The sequence below is a fragment of the Pogona vitticeps genome, chromosome 4 (assembly GCF_051106095.1).
Source record: "Pogona vitticeps strain Pit_001003342236 chromosome 4, PviZW2.1, whole genome shotgun sequence".
In the NCBI taxonomy this organism is placed as follows: domain Eukaryota; kingdom Metazoa; phylum Chordata; class Lepidosauria; order Squamata; family Agamidae; genus Pogona; species Pogona vitticeps.
In genome coordinates this window covers 205,609,830-205,635,792 of record NC_135786.1, presented here as the reverse complement: position 1 = coordinate 205,635,792, position 25,963 = coordinate 205,609,830, and the positions used below count along the sequence as shown (strand labels likewise).

The following is a 25,963-nucleotide window of genomic DNA, read 5'->3' as shown; positions in this document are numbered from 1 at the left end:
TCAGCTGCTTCCGTTCCAGTGACTTCAAAGGGACTCAAACACTCTGCACTCAAGACTGCAGTCACAGGCATAATCTGTTTGATTGGTTGCCTATATCTCAAGCCTACTGCTCTCTAAACACTAACCAAACAAATTTCGAATAATCTTTCTTGGAAATCATATAGTAGAACAGCAGACTGGAGAGCAGTCAATACTGTATTTGTCTTTACAGGCGTCTCTGGGGTAATTGTGGAAATTGCAGACTTGTACAACCGCCTACATAAAAATAGGGATTTTTTTTAGAAATAAAATTAGTGTCAGAGTTATGAGAACTCTGAAGATGAGCCTGATATGATAAAGACAAAATAATTCAAGGTTTGTAAAGGAAAACTGCGTCTATTCAACCTATTAGTATTCTTTGGAAGAGTGAAGAAAATAGTAGGTGAAAGGAGTGCTGGTGGATATAATTCATTTGGACTTTCAAAAAGCCTTTGATAAAGTCTCTTACAAGAGGCTATTACAGAAACAAAGTAGTCCTGGGGTGAGAGGTGAAGTTTTGTCAAGGATTAGAAATCAGTTAAGAGGTAGCAAAGATTAGGAATAAATAGTCAATTTTCAACGTGGAAGGAGGTTAATAGTGGGGTGCCCCAAAGAGCCACACTTACAGATGCATTATTTAATATATTTATTAATGATCTTGAGGAAGGGTGAAGAGTGAGGTGTCAAATGGCACAAAATTATTTATGAGAGCCAAGACTGGAAAACACTGCAAAGAAAACCAGAGGAACCAGAGAAAATGAGGCAACCAGACAGCAGGTTGGAGAATAAAATCTGATGTGGATAAGTTCCAAGCGGTACATACTGGAAGGATTAGTTTGAACTAATCATTTACATTGTTGGGTTCTATACAAATTATAGTCCTGAGTAGAAAATAACCGGATATCTCTATGGAAAACTCTACGAAAACATCTGCAGCTGAGGTTGAGGAGAACCAAAAACCAAAAAAAAACCAAAAAAAACAAAAAACTCCAGATCATGTTAAGATGTTAAGCTGTGTTGAAAGTGGAATGCATGAATATTCTGAAACGTATCCTTTCTGCCATAGATACTATTCTTTTTAATGGCATTTCAATCATGGTAAAGTAAAATGAAATGAAATTAAAAAAAGAAAGAAATTTGTAAAAGAAAAAAAAGAGGGGGCAAAATTATGGTAATTTATGATCTGTGTACCCACTGAATCCAAGCCACATGGTATTTGAATTGATCTGGGGTTGGCCCAGATTGAAGTGGACACCTCTGGTTTTGTTCCACAATGAGTCAGGGCAACCCTGAATCCCAATGCAGAAAAAAAAATGGGAATGGGAATTCTTTTGAAAAACATAAACATAGAAAATGAGTCAAAGGAAACAGAATGGGCAAACGGAAAGTCTCCAAAATAAAGAGAGGCAACATGAAAGGATAACAAATAAGAAGCTGAGCTTCACTACTGGCAGCTCCTCACTTCTCCAAAAAGTGAGGCAAGCAGTTAGACTGTTCAGTCCCCCAAGAAGTGGGGTGTGCAGTTAATAGACAGAACAATTAATGGAAGATGGGGTACGCAGTTATATCACAATCTTAACTGGCCAAGACTCTAGGCCAGCTGAAACTGCACTGAATCCAAAGGCTTCCACTGCTAGGGATGTTGGAAATTCCTTTGGATTACCCTTGTCCTCGCCTACCTTTATCCTAGCATTGAGACTGCATCCTTAAACTGGCAAGTGTTTGGATCTTTTCTTCTTTCAACTACTTTGGATGCTTTGCTAGAAATCTTTGGCAGCAGAGCAGTCCTGTCAGGATAGCGACTGCTCTGCTAGCCAATCTCTGAGACTGGCCAGCAGTATAGGGCACTTCTGCCCATAGGGCACTTCTGCTGACAGAAGAATTTTTCTGCTCACATGTTTATGGCTAATCCCAACCCACCAGTGCATCCTTGAGTTAGGAGTCCATTGTTAGTAAACACACATGAAGCACTAAATCTCATAGATTGGTCGTTGGTAAATAATTGGTACACCAAAGCCTTTTGACTTAATTGGATGTGGCTAATTACTCCATGGTTTTATGTACTGTTAGGTATCATTATGTTGTACATTACAGAATTGTAAATACAGTATTGGGTCTGTTACTGCATTGGAAGCTTTTTTAAACTAGGACATAAAGTCAATGAAAGTAGATTATTTTACCTTACATACTTTTACAATATTATTTGGGTGTTTTTTTAAATCATCTACAATAGTGTGCATATATAGTGTAATCATTCCTATAAGGAGAACTGAAATTCACACAACATTACTGTGTGAACTGAAAGGAACAATATGGTGACACTCTTGCACTGTAATTTGAAAATAGCTAAGTTATGTTCAGCTATAAGAAACTGTTAAATTCATTTAAGGACCCTCCCTTTTTATTATAAACAAATTTGCAAGAGAAATCAAGGCTGGAACGATCTATGGAGTGTTCCCATCATGTTTTAATCCAAACAACACTAAGCTCATGCTTTATTAAATTTGGCAGGGTGGGAATTGTGGAGGCCGTGGGTTAAAGGCCTTGTGTACTCAGTGTTTCAACCCAACATATATTTTTATAACTGAGCAATAAACTCTTGAAAAAATGGACTTTTTGTAAGAAATTGTGACATAATATAGTCAAGTGGCTCAAACACCCATTAGCAGAATGCAATTTCTTTGACTTTCTATTTGAGAGGGGAGGGGGAAAAACCTTTTACTTCTGAGGCACATACTATAGCACATTAATTTGGCATTAATTATAGAACATGTCAAACTGTATTTCAGTCAAAGCTCCCTGTTAGTCTCCAGAGCTTTCTTAATGACAGTAATTATAGGTCATAAAGAAGTCGTCTAAAATTAACATTTTTCTCATGTCTTGATAGGAAAATGTAAATGGCTGCATAGTACAGATGTTTTGATTAGTAAAATTTACACTTCCTTTTTTGTTTCAGTGCTTGTCAAACTTCAGAGTGCTAAACCTAAGGTGCTACATTTTTAATCCTACTGATGAGATAAAGGTGTACTTGGACTGACTGTGATTTCTTCATGCTTCAGAACTACACAGTGTTGGATGAATGAGAAAGAGAGAGGCCTTTCATCATACCAGTTGGCTCCATGCAGGACTCTCAAAGTGATACCAAACTAGAAATCTAAAACAATACACTCAAAACATTATTTTTAGAAATGAGTCAGAGAGCTAAACAGAGTCTACAAAAACATATGTTATGGCAGCAGGGTGGACTGGGGTGGAGGGAGTCGACTGACTGACTTAGTGAAAGACAGGTCTTAACAAAACAATGGAAAATCAACAAGAAAGGGACCATCTTGGACTGTTATCTACACCATACAGTTATAGAAGATTGATTCCACAGTTCTAGCAGATTGATTCTATACTGTGGAATCCTGGGATTTAGAGTTTGATGAGAAACTTAGAATTTTTGTCAGAGAGCTTTACTGTGCTTCCTTGAACTGCAGTAAAGAATTCTAAAGACCTCACCAAATTACAAAATCCCGCAAGTCCACAGGATGGAATGACGACAATTAAAGTGGAATCGATTTGCTAGAACTGTGTAGTGTAGACATACCTACTATAACACTTTGGAGACTGGCAGTTCCACAGCCTTCAAAATGCAACCAGGAGAATTCTATCCTGCATTTCAGCTAACCAGACTTCAGATGGCAGCGGGACTCAAAGCAAGGCTTCATCAGAAAAACACAGTTGCTCCCCCATGCCCCGAAATGAAGACGCAAGACAACAAATTCTTTGGATTTAAATATGGGCCACATTTTATTAAGCCAATTCAAATTCAACCAATAAACCAATTCCAAAATTGAGGGGGCCTGCAATAGTGCGGGGAAATAACTCCATGGCATCCAATAACTCCTTATCAGTCAATGAGCGAGTCCCAGGCCCCAGGTTCCAGCTCTCTTAACAACTGGAGGAACCTGCCAGGCCTCAATTAAACACCCCGGACCTCGAGCCATCTGTATTTGATTACTTTTGGTCCAAAAGTGACCCAGCGCATCAGCTGCCTCCTGCCCTGTAATCGCACAATCCGCAGAGCCGTAAGGACCAACATGCTGTTGGCTTTATCATAATTACAAAAGGGACACACTGAGACAACCAGTTATTCCCGCACTACGTGCCAAAGCATGAGGACTAGCTTAGCTATGTCCCATGTTCCCACCGAGCTGACCAAGCTCAGAAAGCAGGCCCCCTTTATATCCTCCAGCAAATGTCCAAAACTGCAACATACAGTTGGACTCCATCGGTCTCCAATATAACAAGACATCAGAGCCATTTCTGGTGATCTGTACCAACCATTGCCAACCAAATGTACCACCAAAATGCCTGGAGGCCCATTTTCGAAAGATGCCATTCTTCCAAGCTGTAACCAATGCATGCCAGGCATGCTTTTCCAAAACATAAATGCATGGGCACCAAGCCCCCAAATCATGCCCACATCGGGAAGATGCAGCACCACTTGCCGCCCAATAGATGAAACTGTGCCACCAATCATGATGTGTCTTCGTCACTCCAGAGTCTCGCCACCTGAAATGATATAAACAGCCTCTGCCATACATTAGGTAGTGGTCTGATATATTTGTGGTAGTGGCCAGACAACCAACATCCTGTTTAATTTGTTCTGCGTTACCCCTCGTAATTCTAATTGGCATGGGTCCCCTTTCCCTGAACACCACTACCCCCTTCCGATTTCTTGTTGGGTCCCCCTATCTTGTTTTGCTGCTGCGTCCCTGCTTTAAAGCAGGTGATCTTAGGGTGCTTTCCCCCACATGTAATGCAGTCATGGGTAAACCTGCATGGGGACCTTGTACAAGAACCTCTCTTATTGAATTCGTAGCAAGGCAGCCGAGGCCAACCCTCCCCCTGGCGGGTATCAATGGTCTCCGTAGATTTTATATTCAGATGCCCACTGTCGAATCTATCACCTAAATTGCATTTGGCGGGCGGTCATGTGTTGCAACCAAAGCCCAGGGTGTGTCTTGTCCCATCTCAGCTCGGGCCTGATTGCGCTCCTCATTCTAAACGCTTCATCATAATGAAGCCAAGCCAAGCCTTCAAATTCTGTTTGTGCTCTACAGATTATGTCGAAATACTGGAATAGGGCTGATGCCTTCCAGGGTTGGGTTTTAACCAGTACCCCTGCATATATAGTTAATCCAGTGACCCAATTAGTCCAATTCCTATCGGGCCTCTTTCGCCTGTAGTTCTCCTTAATTTTTTCATCATCCTTATCTATCTCCTTGACCTCAATCTGCCGGTTAAGGAGCTCATAAAAATCAATGTATTGTCCCGTCCAAATCTTCTCCTTCACCGCCGGGGTCAGATGATCCCCCAATAGTGTGCTATAGTCTGTATACGGAAGTGCCACTATTGGAACTGTATTGTAGCCTGTATCAGGCACTTGAAGGGTGTTGTTTAGCTCCTAAATTCTTACCCTTGTTAGACGGTGTTGCGTTAGCAGGATTTGCATAGGGCACACCCCAACCAAACCATTGCGGGCTTATTGGGGGCCAAAAACCACCAGGCCACGCCATGGGAGGTGATGTGCAGGGATTGGGTGAGGCAAATGGCTGTTGCAATCCTCCAACCCATGGCCAAGTGGCTGATTGACCTTGTATATTGTGCGTGGCTTCGTACTCACTGTATGCAGCCCCAGATGTTCCTGGGGCCTCGGCAGCCCCTTGTGAACTCATAGAGGGTTCATCATAGGACTCGTGCCTATATGATGTTCCCTCTGCAGCATCTTGGCCATCTGCTGCCTCCATCCTATTGCGTTTCCGCCTTCCTGGTCCCATAGGTGCAGCCATTGATCCTTCGTCCACAGTCCATCTTTCAACCTCGTGATCCTGCTCAGATTCAAGGGCATCAAAACGTCTCATTAAATCCTGTGTAAGTGCTCTCATTTCAGCCTTACGACGTCCCTTTGTGTCTCTGGCAGAGTGATGAGGGGTAACCTCACTGCCCCTAGGGCCCTGCCTTTCTAACTTTTTAGCCTCCAAGTTTGCCACTTTGTCCTGTAATTCCCTCAGCATAACCCATGATTCCTCATCAGATCATGACTGAGGGGGGGACACCTGGGGAACAGCTTGTCTCTTCACAGGGGCTTTGCCCTTCTTATTTCTGCCTCCTTTTTTGAGCAGCATTGTTTATTACCTAGGGCCCCTGTGTCCTATTATTTAATTCACCAAATGCCCCAAGCTACAATACCGCCTAAGGTTAGTCGACACCCCAGGGCCTCCCCTCCAACTCCAGAAGAGGCACCGTGGAAAATCAACTGCCAACCTCAGGCTCTGCAGGGAGATGCTGAAACCCTTGAGCTATCCAGCAGCTCTCCAAAAGGAGCCCTCTAACCTAACCTTGATTTGGCGTAAATTTATAAATTTTTAACTTATAAAATTTTTAACCATAGATCCAAAAATCTGTCTGGCATTTAATTGGCCTTAATGAAATGTATCCGTAATTAATAAATTATTATTATTATTACTATTATATATATATAATTATTATTTATTTATTTTATCCACTGAATGTAAATCAAATATTATTATCCACCTCCTACCCTAAGCCTATCCCCCATACCCTAGCACATCCCTATTGTATTGTTAGCTTTCTCTTTCTTTTTCCCTTCTTTTATTTATTTATCTATTTATGATGATGATGATGATGATGATGATGATGATGATGATGATGATGATGATGATGATGATCATCATCATCATCATCATCATCATCATTATTATTATTATTATTATTATTATTATTATTATTATTATTATTATTATTATTATTATTATTATTATTATATGCCCTCCCACATTAAACTAGAACCCCAATTTGCCTCCCTAACCCCTCAGACCCCCTTTCCCCCTTGCTTATGCTTCTCAATTATTACCTATCCCCTCCCCTTTTTTAAATGTAATTAACTCCTAAAATGGCGGACGGGAGCAAGCAATGCAGGCGTGTAATGAAACAAACAAACAAACAAACAATGTCCCCCCAATCAGCTGCCTTAGCAATTGTAATTGAAAAAATCCTGGGTGAGGGAGAGGCAGTTAAACAATGGGGGGGTTAACTTAGAAAAAACGCCAGCCAAACATAAAATTACCCCACGTCCGCCACGCAACAATGTCCCCTAGCCCAAAGTGAAACCCCCTGCTGCTGCAGAGACTACGCGCTTGAAATCAAATAGCTGGGGAGGGTGACTGAAAACTTCGCCAATTTCCTCCCAGCCTTAATCTACCCAAACACCCCTCAAATGGAGATGGAAGCCCAGGCACAGCAATCCCCACAGATCCCCAGAGGCTAATTCACTGTGTAAAGAGGAGGGGAGAATCACCGATGGCTCTTGGCGCGCGGCAGGGTGAACATGCCTGCCGCGCACTGCCCTGCTCGCCTCCTGCAAACAATCTGCCCAAGAGGGTGACTGGACGCCTCGCTTGCCTTTCCCCCATTCCCCCTCCTTGCTCCCTTATTGCCTCCGTTTAAGTTCAATTACAGAGTGGGGGGGAGCCACCAAACAGCTGATTGCAGCCAACACAGTGAGCACGCCCGCCCACTGCGCGCTCCTTTACCAACCTCCCCCACTGACTCTTCCCCCACACTTAGCACTTCTCAAAATAAAAATTGAAAAGCCCCGTTCGCTTCGCCCATGAGCAAAGCTACAAAGCAGTGAGGGAGCTCAAGGCCACCCTCCTCAAACCGTTCTCCCGATCGCCAAACCAAGCCACAGAGATCCGCTCTTCTCCACTGCCAAAAGCGAAAGAGGGCAAACCACAGGCCGGCGTCTCCTTATATCGCCGCCGGCCTGCGCCCCAAGTCACGTGGCCCGTTGCTTGCTTCTTCCAGGGCCTGAGGAGCAAAAACGCCGCATAGATCGAGGGCACGAACCACGCCCCTCCTGCGCACGTGAGTTTGCCAGACAATATAGACTTACATGACAAAATGTAGGATTTCAAACTCTCTGATTCCAAACCTTTCAGGGCTTCATGTGCAAAACATACACTTTGAACTGGCTTGTACTAAGTAGCCAAGACAACAGAAATAACTTGAAATGACTCTTGATAAAGGTGAAAGAAGAAAATGCAAAAGCAGGACTGCATTAAGAAGACAAAAATCATGATTGCAGGAGATTTACATAACTTTAATGCTGACAATGAAGAAATTGAAATGGTTAAAGATTTTATATAATATACCTCAATTCAATTATCAATCCAAAATGGAGACTGCAGCCAAGAAATTAGAACACTGGGGCTTGGAAGAGCAGCTATAAAGGAACTAGAAAAGATAATTAAATATAAAGATGTGTCACTGAAGTCTGAAGCAAAGATCATCCATGTTATTATATTCCCAATTTCATTGTATGGATATGGAATCTGGACTGTGAAGAAACCTGACAAGAAAATATATCAATTCATTCAAAATAGGGTGTGAGAGCTTGGCAGATACCATAGATCACCAGAAAGATGAACAGGTAGGGGCCTAAATCAAATCAAGCCTATGTTTTCTCTGGAAGCAAAAGAAACTAAGGCTGTCTCACTTTGTGCATATCATGAGAAGACCAGACTTCCTGGAAAAGACAAAAATGCTAGGAAAATAAGATGATGAAATATGCGATGGTTTAACTCAGCAGAATAAGTCACAACCTCGAGGTTTTTAAAAGCTACGCGATATTGTTAATGGTAGGATGTTTGTTTGTTTAACAAATATTTAACAAATATTTATTTATTTAACTGTACCCAACGGTCTCTGGGCGTCTTACATATGCTGGAGGTCACTCATTCATAGGGTCACCATAAGTCAGAGACAATTTGATGGCACATAATAACAACAAAAACAACAAAGAGGTTGAACACAAATGCAATTATTTGCTCTTAAAAAGGAAGCTCAAAACAATTCATGCCAACAGCATTGTACACTAGCTGAAATTTGCAAACAATTTTAGAGAAAGTGCCACCCATGCTGCAGTTAATGTTTACATATCATGGACTGAGCAGAGGGATGCATCACCATCCCAAATACTGAAGAGTTTCCCCTTCTCCAGTCACAAGTTGCCTATATATTTGCTTCTCAGTTTTTCATGTATATATAATTTTTGTATCAGAAAGAGAGGCAAAGCAAAACATAACAAAAATAAATGAGAAAACTGTAAAGGAGCACAGGAATCAGTAATACCAAGACTTCTGGATTTTTCTCCCTCCAGCCTATCTTTTATTCCTTTTCAGAAAGAAAACATAAACTGATGTATTCTGAACTGTCAAAATTTACTTACTTGAAAATGAGGATGGAAACATTATGGTTTAAACAATGTTAATATCGTCAAACATCCAGGGAAATATAGCAAATTAAAAGGTAATCACTTCACAGCATAAAAGCCCAACACCTTAAGTAATAATAAATCTAATACTTGACATTCATCTCCCTGGAAAATAAAATTAGATAAACTTTTGCAAGGGCATTCTGAACAGTCAATCCAGTTTATTAATAATTTCCTGTTTCATACAGGAAGCTCATATTATCTGGTCACAGCCACAGTAGACCTCCACAGATATTTAATAAAGCTGCTGTTGGTAATCCTCTCTGATTACCTATAACCTTCCAGCTATAACACACACTGTGCACCCGCTCCATAGAAGGACATCACACTGTCACCTGGTATGATGTTTGACAGCTTATTCTGCTACATCAAGCAGCACAAAATTACTTTTTCCAAATCCATCCCTAGTTAATAACCAAAAGCAATAATGGTATTCAGCATGCGTAATGCACTGAGAAGGCAAAATGAGGCAACCAAGAGAAAAAAGATTAAAGAGAGACTATTATGAAGAGAAGATCAAAAACTGAATCTTGTAACATACAACAGTGTTTCAATTATAACATCATGCAGTGAGTGCCGCATATCACTCAACAAAAGCCCATCCTGCAAATCTAAGAAAACACAAGAGAAAATTCCTATTGTGTTTACACTAGATGCATCCTTATTCTAGTTCAAACAGAGAGCACATTTCAAATTTTCCTTTCTAAATTATGCTCAGAAATTCTCCTGGGAGCAGATGCTGACTTACCTCTAGTGGAAACGTCTAGTTAACCGAAATATATTGCTTTGATCACTTTTTTTATTAACAAAAGCATGCACCTTATTCTGTAGTCAGACTAATATTGTGTTTTGCTTAAAATTAAAATTATTGTTAGCTTACATTTACAGGACCTGCTGAGCAGATGCTCACCACTTACACACATGTACACACACCCTAAAAGGGAATGTGCTTTCTCTCTGCAAGGTTTGGTGGGGAAGGGTAAAATTCCTGCTTCCTTTTTGTAAGGAATCGATTAAATGACTTCCATAAACCGAGGGAAAGATGTATTAAATAAGGAACAATAAAGAATGATAAAATGTCTACATCTCTTTCAACCACAACCTAAAAAAGGAATGTATTCCTTGCTGGAAATATAACGGGGCCTTACTTGCAGATCTTACTATAATTACCGTTTAATTTCTCTCTCACACATCACAGCATGAATCCCATTTAGAAATTAGCTAGGTGATGAGAAAGTCCTGCAAATTGGAATTCTAATGAATGCTGTTCTGATATCCAATTGTATTTTTTTACTCAGAGTTTGGAATGATAATAGAAATTATCAAAGAAGCTTTATGGTATTTTTACAAGAGTCAGCTATTCAAAGCAAAGATTGAATTGGACAAATGCCTAAATGTGTACATTTGCAAATGCAAATAACTCATTAATTTGTGACCTTTGAATTCAGAGTTTGCAAATCAATCCTCCTTTGAATCTCTGACTCACCATGAGGCATTTCTTAATTTGTAATTCAGTATTTCTTCTGTGTACTTTGCCATTCCATATTTGTGCGTTCAGTATTACAATACTTGCTTGTATAAGGCTGATTTGTAGCCAGACTAACTGGTTTATTTAACTTTGTCAGCAGGGTATGTATAACACAGAAACTTTTCGGTTCAAGCTGCCAAAGCAAATTAAATGAAGTAAGCTGCAAAGAAACTTAAATGTATGCAAAGTTGTGAATGAAGATTACTAAAAACTGACATTTGTCCAAATTAAATTTTAGTATCAGTATCAGAAAGCACCAACTGCACTTTTGAGAGAGAGAGAGAGAGGGAGAGAGTTTAAATTGTACCTGCTGTGCCCAAACATTCACATTTCATTCTATATTAAATAATGTAGATGTGTATTATGTGATATGTATTGCAAAATGTCATGTCACCCTTCTACACCATGTGAATTTTGGGCCATTGAGATTCTGGAATTGCCTCCCACAGGAGGCCAGGCTGGCACCATCTTTAATGTCCTTCCATAAGCAGGAAAAGACCTTTTTTCAGGCACGCTTTTGCCTAGTGATTGACTGTGTAAGTACAGTGGTGCCTCGCAAGACAAGCGCTTCGTTTAACGAAGAAATCGCATAACAAAGAAGTTTTTGCGATCGCAAAAGCGATCGCAAAATGATGTTTCCTATGAGGTTTTTTCGCTTTGCAATGATCGGTTACCTGCTTCGCTAACCGATTATCGCAAAGCTGATCGGCTATTCTGAAATGGCTACTGGGTAAAAAAAAAGGCTGCCCGCTGTTTTGTGGGACGGATTCCTTGCTGCACGGGCAGCGAAAATGGCTGCGCTATGGAGAACCTTCACTGGACAGTGAGTTTCAAGCCCATAGGAACTCATTAATCAGGTTTTAATGTGTTTCTGTGGGCTTTTTAAAATCGCTTTACAATGTTTTTGTTCTGCAGCGATTTCGCTGGAACGAATTAACATCGTAATGTGAGGCACCACTGTAAAAGGTAAAGGTTCCCCTTGACATTTAGTCAGTCATGTCTGACTCTAGGGGGCAGTGCTCATCCCCGTTTCCAAGCCGTAGAGCCAGCATTTGTCCGAAGACAGTTTCCGTTGTCACGTGGCCAGCGCGGCTATACACGGAATGCTGTTTACCTTCCCACCGAGCTGGTACCCATTTATCTACTTGCATTTGCATGCTTTCGAACTGCTAGGTTAGCGAGGAGCTAGGACAAAATGACGGGAGCTCACTCCGTCGTGTGGATTCGATCTTACTACTGCTGGTCTTCTCACCCTGCAGCACACAAAGGCTTCTGCAGTTTAGCTCGCAGCGCCACCACATCCCTAAGAGACAATTGTCTGGGAGACAATAAATGGGATGGTTTATATTTTGTTCCTTCTAAATCTGTTTTTAGTAATACTTTTACCGATTCAATATAATGTTTATCTAATTCTTTTTTAAAAAGATTTGAGTAATTTGCTCAAAGGTTTTTAGATTTTAATATTGTGTTTTGAATGATGTAAGCCACTTTGGGTCATTTTTAAAGGAGAAAAGTGGGATAAAATTATTTTAAATAAATAACAATAAATAAAGGATTTGCATGATAATCAGTATTACACATCACAGCTTCATAAAGAGGAGCTGCCATACAGAAACAGGTTTGGGTTACTTCCTTATGGGAGGTGAGGATAAAAATAATACTGCAGACATTTATAAACTGTTATGTAATACAAACTGTCCCATAATTAGGGCCAGTCCTATCATTAGGTAAGGTGAAGCAACTGCCTATGCAATAGATTATAGGGGCTGCAGTGGCAGCCTTCTGGCTTTTCCTTCTGGAGCCACCAGCTATTTTACCTCTGTGCTAAAAGGCCATGTAGGAAGAATGTTTTTTAGTATTGTAGTGAAGCCAGTAGATGTGGCTGCAGCCTGCTTTACCTCCTCAAGAGCCAGGACAACTCCGGGTCTATCTGACAATGTCAAGCCTCAAGGAAAATGTGTTCAGATCTTGACTTAACAACTTCCATTCATTTAGTAGCTCTGTTCTAGATGGGACTAACAACTGCATTTAGCACTATTTTTATTTTTATTTCTTTTAGTTAGATGTTCTCTTTTTAAAACAGATTTTGATGCATTAGTCACACGGTTGTCATTGGTGTTATTGCTCTCAGGAAAGTGATTGGTAGTAGGAGTTAGAACCAGACATTTCTGAAACTGTAATATCCACCCAACATGGTATGAAAACAAATTAGTAGAACCAGACTGGTGCCTGGGACCTGAGGAGCAGGTACCATCTTGTTATTCATCTCAGACAGCAAAAATCTGAGATGACAAAAGAACATATTAGGCAGAATCTTTACAGGAACCTACACGTTAGTTTCTTCCCTGCTCATTAACCATCAAGACCATACACCCATTCTAGTGCTCAATAACCTCCTTTAAATAAACTGAGTAGGGGAATAGAATAGCTCTGCCCCCTCTACTATCACTTCTCACATGTGAACACCAGCAGTATGAAGAAGAGACCATATTCTAACTGTGGAAGATCTCTGCATGAGAGCAGAGTTTTAAAGGGTCTTTATTATAGAGTGTCTTCACAGGCAGAGGAGTCTCTACTATTCAAACTATCATTCCTCACATAACAATAAAGATGAAAGTGTTGGTAGAGAGTGCAGGACATGAGGTCACTGCTTTATGAACTCTTTTGCTAACGTTTTCCAATGGCAACCCTTCTTTACTACTTCCACCTTCACTCTTATCAAAAAATATGGGTTCAAGGGCTCAGCTTAGATATCCCTAGATAGATCATTCTAGATAAGCCATCAGGAAGATGGATAAAATTAGAAAAGCTCCCTGTAAGGAAAGTGTGCCCACTGCTGTCAATTATCCTACAAAGGCAAATTTGGGATGCATTTCAAGGTGACTTGCTCAGCAGCATGCACTATGCGTTCCTCAGAACAGTCCTCAGAATGTTCTGTTCTATGGTAAAACATCCACAAAACAGGATTTAAAAAAAAGAAATAGATGCGGGGATCAGGAAGAAGTTCACTATCAGACCTCAGTGCATGTGGAAAGGTTAACCCTGTATCCCTGCCCTTATACACACACACTGGACTTGTGACAAAACTCTTTTTCTCAAAGCTGCATAGACACCACTGCTGTCCACAAATCACCCATGAGATACACTACCTCTTAGGGATGAATGACTTAATCTAGGGGTGTAATAAATACTCATCATTTTTAATGTTCTATGAAAAGGCGTGTCTCTACACGTCGAGACAACATGTCAGAAAACTCAGCAGTGACTGTGAGACTTTTTTAACCTCTTTTCTGAGAGCAAAAAGACCAGAACATTTTTCATCTGGAGAAGTACTAGCCCAACAAACAAACAACTTTGTATTTGGCACAAAATACAGGAGTGTGGGTTTAGTTTTAAAAAGGGAGGGGCACATAAATCTCCTTCATAAATTTTTCACAGAAGTCTCACCCAGCAGAGGGAAAGGCTTTTAATTTTTTCATTCTCACAGCAAGAATTAAATAAGTGAAGATGTACATCTCTAGATGAAACCATTTTCAGTTTTTGTCAGTTTTACTCGTGTATTCTCCTAAACCTGTTTCTGCATCAGCTAGTTATTTCTAAAAAGAAAAACACCAACATTCACATAGCTGTTGAAAACATATTTCAGAAAATGTGTGGCTGCATAATATTTTAACACTTTTTCTTAGGTTATGTCTTTTATAAATACATCAACCTAAAATATACTTTTTGTACATGTTTTCTTACATTTTTGATCTGACAACTGCATCACGCTATTCAGAGAACTGAAGAATAATTATGCTTTTCATCTGCATATTAATCCAGGACATGTGAGTCAGGATTAGTTTGTTTTAAAATGTGGATGTTTTGTTGTTGTATTCATGCCAGGAGTATGGGAACAAAGAAAAAACTGGAAATCTTTGATAAGGAGAGCGAATATGACTTGATATTGATAACTGAAACTTGGTTGGATGGCTCTCATGACTGGAGTACAGTGATTAAAGGATATAAATTGTTCAAAAAGAACAGAAAGAATAGAAAGGATGGTGGAGTTGCAGTATATGTCAAAAATACATATTTCTGCTCAGAAATACAGGAAGATGAGCTTGGTTGTGCCAAGAAGAGCATCTGGATTACTCTAACTGGCTGAAAAACCAACCACTCACTCAAGGAGAAAATGGAGATGAAATATTTGAAAAATAAATTGCAAAAATTTTAAAAGGAAGATGTAATACAAATGGAAGATTTTAATAATCCTAGTATCTGTTGAGAAGCAAATTCTGCTATATATGACCCTTTGAAGAAAATCCTGGCTTGTGTTGCTGATAATTTTCTACTTAAAAAAAGCAGAGGAAGAAACTAGAGAATTAGTTATCTGTGACTTGATTCTGACGACTAGAGATTACTTGGCAGAAGAAATGGCTCTACAGGGAACTCTGGGGGAAAATGACCAATGATGAAGAACCTGGAAACTACAGACCAGTCCACCCTGACATCAATCACAGGGAAAATTCTGAGACCAATTACGAAGTGGCCATTCTGCAAGCATCTTGAAAACAATGCACCAACTAGAAGGAAACATAATTTTTTCAAGAACAAACTAGAGATGGGCATAAACTGAACCATGGACCTAAAACTTAAAGAACTGGGCTGGTTCGTGGTTCAGTTTGTGATCCAGTTCAGGGATCTGTTTTGTTGAAGCAAAAGGGAGCACCAAACTCCCCCCGCCCCCCTGGACAACAATAAAGTGCAAAATATGCAGTTAAAGATCCAAAATGAAAGGATAGAGTTGATAAATATAAACATCAACATAAATAATAAACATAAACAAATATAAACATATGTTGATAAATATAAACATCTTGGAATTTGGTTGAAAGAAAAGTAAATACATCATCCAGCAAAACAAAACAAAAAGTTAGAATACAGAGAGTATGAAAAATGCAATATGCAACAAAATAAGACAAGACACAAAAAAACCAAATACAAGCACACACTACTAACCAGCCAGCTAGCTAACTAACCAACAACCCCCCCTCAAAATTGGCCTTGATTATATATTCTGTACAGTGCTATGTATTCTCATTTATTGCAGAATGCAAAAAACTTCTTGATCGAGAGAGTGATCAGTGAAGAAGCACTAAAACAAATGAATGAAATGCAATAAATCATAAAATACTAAAATGCAGGATTGAAACCAGGATGCAAAATGTTAGTCATTACGTGATTGCTTTGATCACATAATGAGAAACAAAAGCTGCAGATTGTTACTGCTGATCACTCAAGGTTCAATAAATGGGAAAACAAGTGGAGGAAAGGGAAGAATGTTTGGCTAAAAAATGGCAGAGTGGTTACGTTGCAACACATCATTGTTTAGAGCTGCAACGTCTGAAATCAGAATAGCTACGCAGACATCCAGCCTCCGTTAAGAGGAGGAGGCGGAAGAAGAGGAGGAAAAATAAACTTGTTTGACAGTTATTTAACCCTGTGGAAAAACTATGGTTGGCACAGGAATGTCTGGCCATCTTTTGCTCTTTTCCTTCTACTCTTCTCTCTCTTTTTTTAACCTTACTTTACTTTATTTGTTATGTGTTTGAGGGAGCCTAAGCTGTAGTGTGTAAACAAATTCAAGGTTGAAGTGAGTTAAGGAGTTGTTATCCCATAATAAATGATGGTGCAAATAAGTCAATAGTGTAGCTGACAAGTTAACTATCTGGGAGCAATCTAATCAAATTCTATTACTGATTTTTCCATGCCCTTGTTCAAGACTCTGATTGATTAACAGAAACTGCATATAAAAAGATATGTAGGAGATTTTGCATCTTCTCACAGTTAATAATGTCACAGAAAGGAAAGCATGAAAAAAATCTTCCTTTTCCATACTAGATACATCCAAGAGACTATTTGTCAGACAACCCAAAAGCAGTAGAGGACAATGAAGACCAGGTAATAGTGCCTAGAAAGGCAAGACACAATATACTTTGTTTTAGAAAGAAAATGCCCTAAAATCAACTATTTTATTATAAGTGAGAATCTTCTGGGATTTAGCATCAATAAAAATCTTTCCTCGTTTAACAAATGGGATTTTGGAAAGAAATCCTGCTACTTTAGTGTTGTCAGTGAAAACGATTCTATATCTGGAATATTTTCTATAGTTTTCTCATTTTTCCCTACTTCGTTTTTACTTTGAAATTTCCTTTAAAAAAAATCTGAACTCACTGATCTCCTTCCCATTTAACCTTTTGTTTCATCCCTTCTTCAAGCAGCACAAAAGTCTCTTTGCTAAATGACCATGTAGGCAGAACGTTTTCAGTTTTGCACAAAAACTAGTAGGAATGGCAGCTTTCTACTTTACTTCCTGAGCAGCCAGAAGAACTCTAGACTTATCTGACAGTGTTGGTAAGCAAGGATATCCATATCAAACAAACAAACAAACAAACAAACAAACAAAGCAGTATCCATGCATCCATGTCATCCACATTTTGATTTCTGGAAGGGAACTTTCCAGTAGCACCTTAAAAACATATTTCAGTGGGAGCCTTTGTGGATAGATCCTCTTCGTCAGACGAGAACCTTTTTTCAGGATGTATCATAATGAAATAGAAGAGTTCGTTTTCAGGTGCTACAGTTTTTGATTTCTTCTGTTTTGTCTGGATGTGCTTAGCCACAGACTAAGGCAGCTACGTCTTTGAACATAAGCAAAGAAAATATGTTTAATTTAATGGGCTAAATCCAATTGTTCATCCCAGTAAGAGTAGATCCATTGAACTGTTATGATGTAGGTAGGTGTTGACTCTACAGGTCCTGTTCCTTTAATACACTGGTTCTTAACCTTGGGTTACTCAGGAGTTTTGGACTGCAACTCCCAGAAGCCTTCACCACCAACTGTGCTGGCTGGGGTTTCTGGGAGTTGCAGTTCAAAAACATCTGAGTAACAAAGGTTAAGAACCTAGGCTTTAATATATCTACTCTAGCTGGGACTAGAAATTGGCATGAACCATTGGTTTGGCCTTTCATGCCAGTTCAGTGAATAGGCACCCTGCATGCCCTGGTAGGCACCCACTCAGAAGGAGCACTCTGGCTTCCCTGCCCCACCTCCTCCTGGAGCAGCCTCTGAGTGGGCACCCAACAGAGAGGGCAGAGCACCGAAACACAGAACACCTGTTCAGCTGTCCACCAAACTGGCGGTTCATGCTCATCTCAAGCTGGGACTATCAACTGTGATTAGGCCTAAATCTTTTACAATTTGATCTTACCAGAACTTGGAATGTTATTTTAAAAATGAATCGTGGTGCATTACCCAGGCTTTTTATTATTGACATTGCTACACCCAGAAAAGTGATTGGATGATTAACATTATTACTGCACATTGTAAAATGCAGGGAAATGGTCTCTGGTCCCTTCCCACTCCAGAAAAACCATTCAAGATACTTCTAAACCCTCAATCTTGTCCTGTGTTCTAGGAAGCTTTAGTAAGTTATGCTAGCCGAGAACATCTGTGTGCAGTGCTGTTTCCTATATAGAAAAATGTTGTCACCTAGATTTAAAAAAATACTGAATTATAAAAACAAGAAGAAAAATGCTGCATTCCAGAGAAGTTTTCCTGGCTTTGCTGTGAAGAAAATCTGAGTCCTTCAGTATTTTGTACCTAGATGTTTTGCTGTGGCTGTTTATAATTATCCCCATGTTGCAGGTGGAAAAAATGAATCAATTGCTCAATAATGCTGGTGGCAGACCATTTGAGGATATTTAAGTCAAAAACCAACTCCTTAAACTCCACTCTGAAACTAAACAGAAGACAGCGCGGATCCCTGGGCATTACTATAATGAGATCCCTGCAATACGTATACTTAATGAGGAGATTGCTGTGTGCTTTTGCCAGTGTCAGCCTTGGAATGCATTCAGAATTCAGGCTTATGTAGAGTGCATTGCAATTGTTTAATCATAGGAGATAAGCAGATAAAAGTGTCAAGGTTCACACCCTGAAGGGAGAGAGAGCAATTTCACAGTATGTTCAGAGGGAGAATAGCCTGTCCTGATCACTTTCATAATACTATCATTTATTAAGAATTTTGCCATACAAAACCATCTGGAGTCACATTCTGGAATAATAAGTTGTTAGGTTCTTCTGTACAGGTAGAAACACCCTTGAATATTCCACACCATATGCATGGTTCTGCAGAAAGATATCCCATGACCTGTCCATTACATCATTTTCATCTGCAGTAAGGGAAACAACCAGCCTAAGTGTGGCCATCATAACAGTGCAATGATTTACCAGGATTGTAAAAATGTTCCAGAAGGATCAGAAGATTCAAGCAATTGCTGTACAACAGGATTATTTGTAGATAGCTTTTCCTTATACTTCATTGACTTCAATAGTAGTGCTTCCCCCAACCAAATTCCATGTTCTACAACTATGAAGTATTCGTCAGAAAAAAGATTTGAAAACTCTGGAAAAAGACAGGATGGAGGGAGGAAGTCTCTACAGATGGGCAGTGTTCTCACATTTTAAACTCTTCCCTCATGGGACTGCCAGGACAACAACAACAACAACAAAATCTAAAATGGAGTTTACCTCTGATGAGTTGATCCTGAAGGCCTTTGCTTGAGATAAAGAACTGCTCTGATGTAGAAATGGATAATGTGAAAGCTTGGCAATTTCAACGATGGTAATCAAGCTTTAATTATGCAGTGCTTAACTGCAGTTATGCTGGACAGAAGAAAAGACATTCTGAGTTCATTCAGATGCGACTTTTACCATGTACAGTACTTCACTTGCCCTTACTAATGGAATTTTATGGTGATGGGAGTCCATCCATCCTCACCTTCTATTTGCAACCCTCCTGTGTTTTCCCATGGCTTCTTCTGTCTCTTATCGTACCAAAGGAAAATTATTAAGAATGGAAAGTTGGCATAATCCTGAAATGGTTTTTGATGGCTATTGTTTGGAGCTGTCTATTTGCAAATGGTCTCCAAACATGGTTAGAGCAAAATATCATTCCATTAGTTGAAGCACAGAGTCCTGTTGGTTGAAATAACTATTAGCCATGGATAGTACTAAGCACAGAGTCATACTTTTGCTTTTGTTTACATTTTTCTTTCAAATAATTTGGTTGATTGACAAAGTTAAGAGACAGGAAAGCAGGCTGAGTTCACACCCAAAATCCATCCGCAGCCCTGAGGAAGCCTTTACAGGCTTTGTGGGGTTGAATGTGTGAAAAGGATTCTCAAAGAAGTGCTTGATGCCAGCTACCAAACCCATGGTACTGCCTCCCTCAAGGTAAAGTACTGGGCCAGGTTACTGACACAGCTAGTAGTAGTGTCTGCTGTGGTGGAAAGACCAAGTGGGTTTGCAACAACTTTTGCTGTGGTGCCTTATGAGGTTGACGCAGTCATGGAAATCAGTGTTCTTTTCTTTAAGAACCATGTTGCATGCAAATTCTATAGTCTGTGGGAAATCTCACTGTACTCCTACCAGACTTTTCCCAAGCATGCTGTTATATATGCATCTATGTTTTAATGTTGTGTTCAGATAGGAAATTGTTCAACAGTGACAAGGGTACAGGAACAATCTTGCCAAAATGTATGATCAGATGAAGTCTTCTTAAGCCGCTTACTGATATTGGTAAACTGAAAGTGGAAGGGAAATTTAAAGCAGCATGATCCACTTTGTTTTGACCTCCAGGCAATTGCACATGCTGGAAATGAACCAAACAGAACAATCTTACCTGCACTTAAAAAAAAATTGACAGGAAGCCAGAGAGGTGTGGACAGGAACGTCTGGAGAAGGTCTGGTCTTCACTGGTCATTGGCAAAACAAGCAAACCAGCCTGTTTGTGCAGCAGACCAAACAACGGTACAAACGTCCACATAGCCACCCCCTCAGGTTCTACTCTCTCATTACCAGTGTGCAAGACATGCACATACTCTTTGAAGTGATGTTTGTTGTCACCAAGAATCAAGCTGGAGTTACATTAAAAGTAATTTAAATAAGCTTGCTTTTATGTCTTAACTTTCTCCACCCCTCCCAGTTATGTGAGTCACTTCCTAGGAGCTTAGTCATTTCCTGCTAGCCTCCTCCTTAACATAGTCTCTCTCTCTAGATCACTAAATCCACTTCTTTGCTCTCTTAAGTCTTTTGTTTGGTTTCATGTAAATTGAAACCTTTTTCTTAACAGAATCCATTGTTCTGCATCCAGTGTTGATTTCCAATTCCACCAATAATTATTATAGACTACTCATCATTGTCCAGATATTACATTTCACTTCACAGTTCAAAAAGCTTATAGCTTGATCAGTGAGCTCTCTAGATTCAGGGATCCAGCTTATGTGTGCACATTTGCTACAATCCATCTTGATCCTTCAGAATAAACTGGCCTCTATATTTCTTTTCTTTAAGGATCATTTAAAATATTCTTCTGAGCCACTGACTCCACAATGAATTCTGAAGTGAAGCAAAATCTTTCTGAAGTCAACTTTCAGGGACATGGATGGACTTTTGTTCTAAACTCCACAGTGGGGGATATGAAACAGTAGCTGAGTTCCCCTGCTGGTCTGCTAGAGTAAATCAGTTCCAATGTCTCCATAGGAAAGTGAAGCAGGGGCTTCTTTTTAACTTGCATTTGGAAGGTGTGATGGTAGACTTCTCAGTATTGGTCTACTGCAGTAAAGAAGAAAGTACAGTCAAAAAAGAAGTGTACATCCCTTCTAGTAAGCTATTTGCACTTGGTTCTGGATCTCAGTGGAACTAATATTGCATGGATTGCATAGGTTTACATTAGAACCATGTAAGTGCAGAATTTTGCGATGGCAGATAGTTTTGCACCCTCGGAATTTTAGCAGTTTTCTGGGCAATTTTCTGTTCCTTATCTGCTATGTGTGTAATCATGCATGTATATAATTTCTCCATATTTCCTGCTCTTCTCCATGATTAGAAGAAGCAGGATGTTTTAAGTTTTAAAATAAAAATGCAGTAAATTTTATGTTTATCTATAGCCATTTCAGTTTTGTTGTGAATGCCCTTGAGAAAGAAAATAAGTAAAATAATTTAAGCAACAGGAAACATTAGAAGAAGCCAGCTATTAACTACTGCTTGCTTTATTATCACAATGGGAAATCACTGATACATGGGTGACAAAATTTTACTGCTCTTACCTGTGGATACTTGATACAAATGCACAGTTTAACACAATCTCACACATACACATTCCTGACTGCAGGTGAAACAGAGAAACATTCATGGTCTAGAATGAATAATGTCGATGACAGAAGAGGTAATATCATTCCAGTTCAAAATGCAATGGTTAGAATTTTTGACAGAGATGAACACACACACACACACACACGTCTTCCCCTGCATGTAGAAAATTCTTCTATATCAGAGGAAAGTTTGGAATTGTCAGCTCTAATATGTTAGTTTACAACATGCTGGAAGTCCTCCTCACCTGCAGTGATTTACCATCATTGTCTGTCCACGTTATTCTGCTGTTTTGACCATCACAGCAGTTTTTCTTACTGGTGTAATTACCACTCTGCTTATAGCCAGACCCATACTGCTTGAAGCAAGCTAAAAAATTGACTCATAATCTGTTATTAGAGTTGGAAAGCAAATCTCAGGCAATAACAGAAAGGGGCTGGGGGAGAGCAGGCTAAAATGCAGGTGCTTCTGTACAGATAGTTACTACAGATACACCTCCCGTGGACAGTTTTAGCACAGGCATTTTTCACATTTTCAAAAGAATTGCCTTCGGTATTATCCGTAACATGTTTCTGCTATGAGGTAAAAAACCTGACCATCAGAATTTGGAAGGGAAATCACAGAATCTGTGACAGAAGAAAGCATGTTCTGTGTGCTATATAGTAAGGATGTACAATAGCACCAAAATTTGGATTTTGAATTCAGAATAATAGCATCTCAGATCTGAAACTCAGAATTCTAAAAATTCAAAATTTCTGGATATTCAGAACTCTACCATAGCCAAAATAAATACTATATAGCCATTATTTTCCTCTTTTAAAAAAACCACAAATAAGCAAAACAGTTTTTAAAAGATTTCTATGTGTCCTCTGACACCTTCCCAGTGATTGTGCTGAACAAAAATAGTGCATAACAACAGTCAGCAGTGCCTAGAAAATGACTGTAATGGGCATACTGTTTGAACCTTGAACCGTGGGAATGCCAGCAGGGAATGCCAGCAGCATTGGAGAAGCAGAGCACGGGTCATAGTGGGGAGTGGGCAAATACGCTGGCCAGCACTGGCAGGCAGATTGGAGCAGCAAATAGCCAGTGCTGGGTGGGAACAGTGCCCACAGTATGGCACACAACACAGTTGAGTGAGTGAGCACAATCTTGGAATAGCAGTTGGAAGAATGAAAGAGGCAGAAGAAAGGGACAGCAAACTGAAGCATGACGTGCTTCTGTGAACTCAGTGTGCCACACTCTCTTACTTAAAGGGGACTTCAGGGAAGATCATGGGTGACAGATTGACTTGAAGGAACACAGCCCACTAAGACAAGGATTTAGTCTCTTTTGGCTTGCAAGGCTCGTGCATGTACTTCTAGGTCTAGCTGTGTCCCAGAAGGTTTGCCCTTTTGTTGCAGGGGTGAGGACCTTGGAGTGTAGAATACCACTACTTGTACGGATGTGTGGGTACTATGAACTTTGCTAGTTTCTTCCTGCTCTGTGTGACTCCTGTATGCTTGCCAGATTTTCTTCACTAGCTGCTGCTGCTGCATGTGATGGAAAATTGGGTGGCATTGGCTGCCACCCACTTGCTGCTGCCTTAATATCCATTGACTACTGTTAAATTTGGCTATCCAAGAGAGGTTATTACAACATACTTCTCCTTCTTTCACAAAGTGGCAAGCCTGTAATGGAGTATGTGGAAAACGTCTGTCTAAAGGTTGTAGCTTACATTCTGTTCCAGTGACATGCACACACTCTTGGCAGAGAGCTGCTGCTGCCAGCGGGCGGGATAACACCTCATTCTGCCCTTTCACTTAGAGGTAGAGCATTATATCAAAGAGTTTCCTCAGCCAGTCCTGGTTACAATTAGGTAACTAGTATCCTATCTGAATTCTTACAACATACTGTGCAATCATGCTAACAAAAGAGTTCTCAGGGCATTGCCTTGAGGCTCTGCTAGCTCTGACATCTGCTATTAGACTCCGTGGTACTTTAAGGTTAATTGCTTTCCTTTGTTCCGTGATCACCCACAGGAGCAAGTCCTTTAACTTGCTGGCCAGGGCCACCACTTCAGGTCAGGAAAAAAATGCTGTTCTCTATCTATGGAATTACCCCATCCACCTAAACTGTCCCATCATTATGGCTTCCATCATGCCAACCAAGACCTCAAACATTGAGATACAAAACAGGGGTCTTAAATCATTACTAGGTGTGAAATGCAACCAAACACCACTGTGTTATCTTAGAGCCCCACATGAATGTTTTACCACATAGTCTCTATATTCTGACTCTTACGACTGACAAAGTGGATGTGTTTCATGAAAGCTTACATTAAAATATAGCAATTAGCTGTTAAGGTGTCACAACATCTTTTTCTTTTCTTTTGTTTTTCTTGCAGAAATGGGATTGAAGTGTAAATTGAAAGTCTTTGTGTCACAGATCTTGGACAAGATGTTTGACCAAAAGATTTTGGCCATTAGAACAACACAATTTATTTAATTTTTTAATGAAAGAATAAGAAATAATGTTCAAAGCTAGGCAATACAATTATTAGGCTTGGAATTTTTCCTATGAGCACCACATTACCTTTGCTTTCAGTAAAACTATCAGAATCTTGTGGCAACTGAAACTATAAAAGAGAGCATGAGTTGCAACATACATAATGCTGCAAAATTCAAACAGTGTGTGGAGACAGAGCAGAGAAAAGGCATCTAGAGAGCTGCATTTCTCCAGAAGTCTCACTAGGATAAGCTGAACATAGAAGAAAAGTAGTTCTCAACCTTTGAGCCCCACATGTTTTGTAGTTTACCTTCCAAAATCCCTGACCAGGCTAGCTGGGACTTCTGGGAAATGAAATCCAAAACATCTGGAAGACCAAAGGTTGAAAACTACTGCCATAGAATATGAGAAAGAAATGAGGCTTCAACTACAAACTGGGAAGCAGATGTGGTGAACCTCAACCAGAGGACAGACACTCAGATGGCCTGTAATCCTACATTTGTGATCTAGCTTGTATTACATTGTGAAATGTGGCCTATGATTATTGCACACTTCTGTGAACTTTTAACGCTTCAGATGGATTATAATGTCTTTATTTTGATTACATCCATATTGCTCACTGTGATAAGACTGAGTTTCTAGTCATTTCCAAAAAAAGAAGAAGAAAAAGAAGTTTGGCTTAAATTCATTGGATCCAGGCATGCACTAAGTGGAAAATTTTAGACTGCAGTTCATATTCTGCATATGCAACACATGTTAGCAATTAATCAAACTCTAGTCACCTTTAATTAACAGCAATGCTAAGGTCGAAATATGGCAGAAACAGATGACAAAAGAATTGAGCGTATAGTATACTGAGAGAGGTAAAAACTGTTCCATGAATACTGAAACATTTCAGCTGTGCTGTGCGCTCTAAATAAATGTGAATATGTATGCAGTGATTAGCAAGATTCTTTTATGTTTATACAACTTCTGAAAACTTGTCTCACAGATTTATAGTGAGGATGAATGTGGGGAGTAATTAATATGGTGACAGGATCGAGTAAATTCATATATTTTGGTTTGAGAGAGAAGGGGCAAGGGAAGTAACATAATGACAGAACGGATAAAGGAACATTCCCAGTTCTCTCAGTCTTTCTTCATAGGGCTTGGTTTCCTGTCACCCGAGTCTTCCTCTGAACTTGTTCCAGTTTGGCAGCATCCTTCTTAAAGTATAGCATCCAGAACTGGAAACAGCACTTAGGATGGGGCTTAACCAGTGCCAAATAAAGGAGAACCAGCACTTCACAGACACTACTTCTGTTAATGCAGCCTAAAATAGCATGTTAGGCTGCATTAACAAGTAGTGTCTGTGAAGATGGCCAAAATATTGGAGCCTCAGGTTCTGGAT

General features: G+C 39.8%; 1 long non-coding RNA gene across 3 annotated transcripts in view; it reads right to left on the bottom strand.

The window, feature by feature from the left end:
* Window positions 1-14,778: 14,778 nt before the first annotated feature.
* Window positions 14,779-25,963, bottom strand: part of LOC140706400 (uncharacterized) — a 40,503-nt gene continuing 29,318 nt past the window's right edge. For all 3 annotated transcript variants that reach the window (XR_013544737.1, XR_012086041.2, XR_013544738.1), the window contains exon 5: window positions 14,779-25,963. This exon is cut by the window's right edge. This is a non-coding gene — a long non-coding RNA (uncharacterized LOC140706400).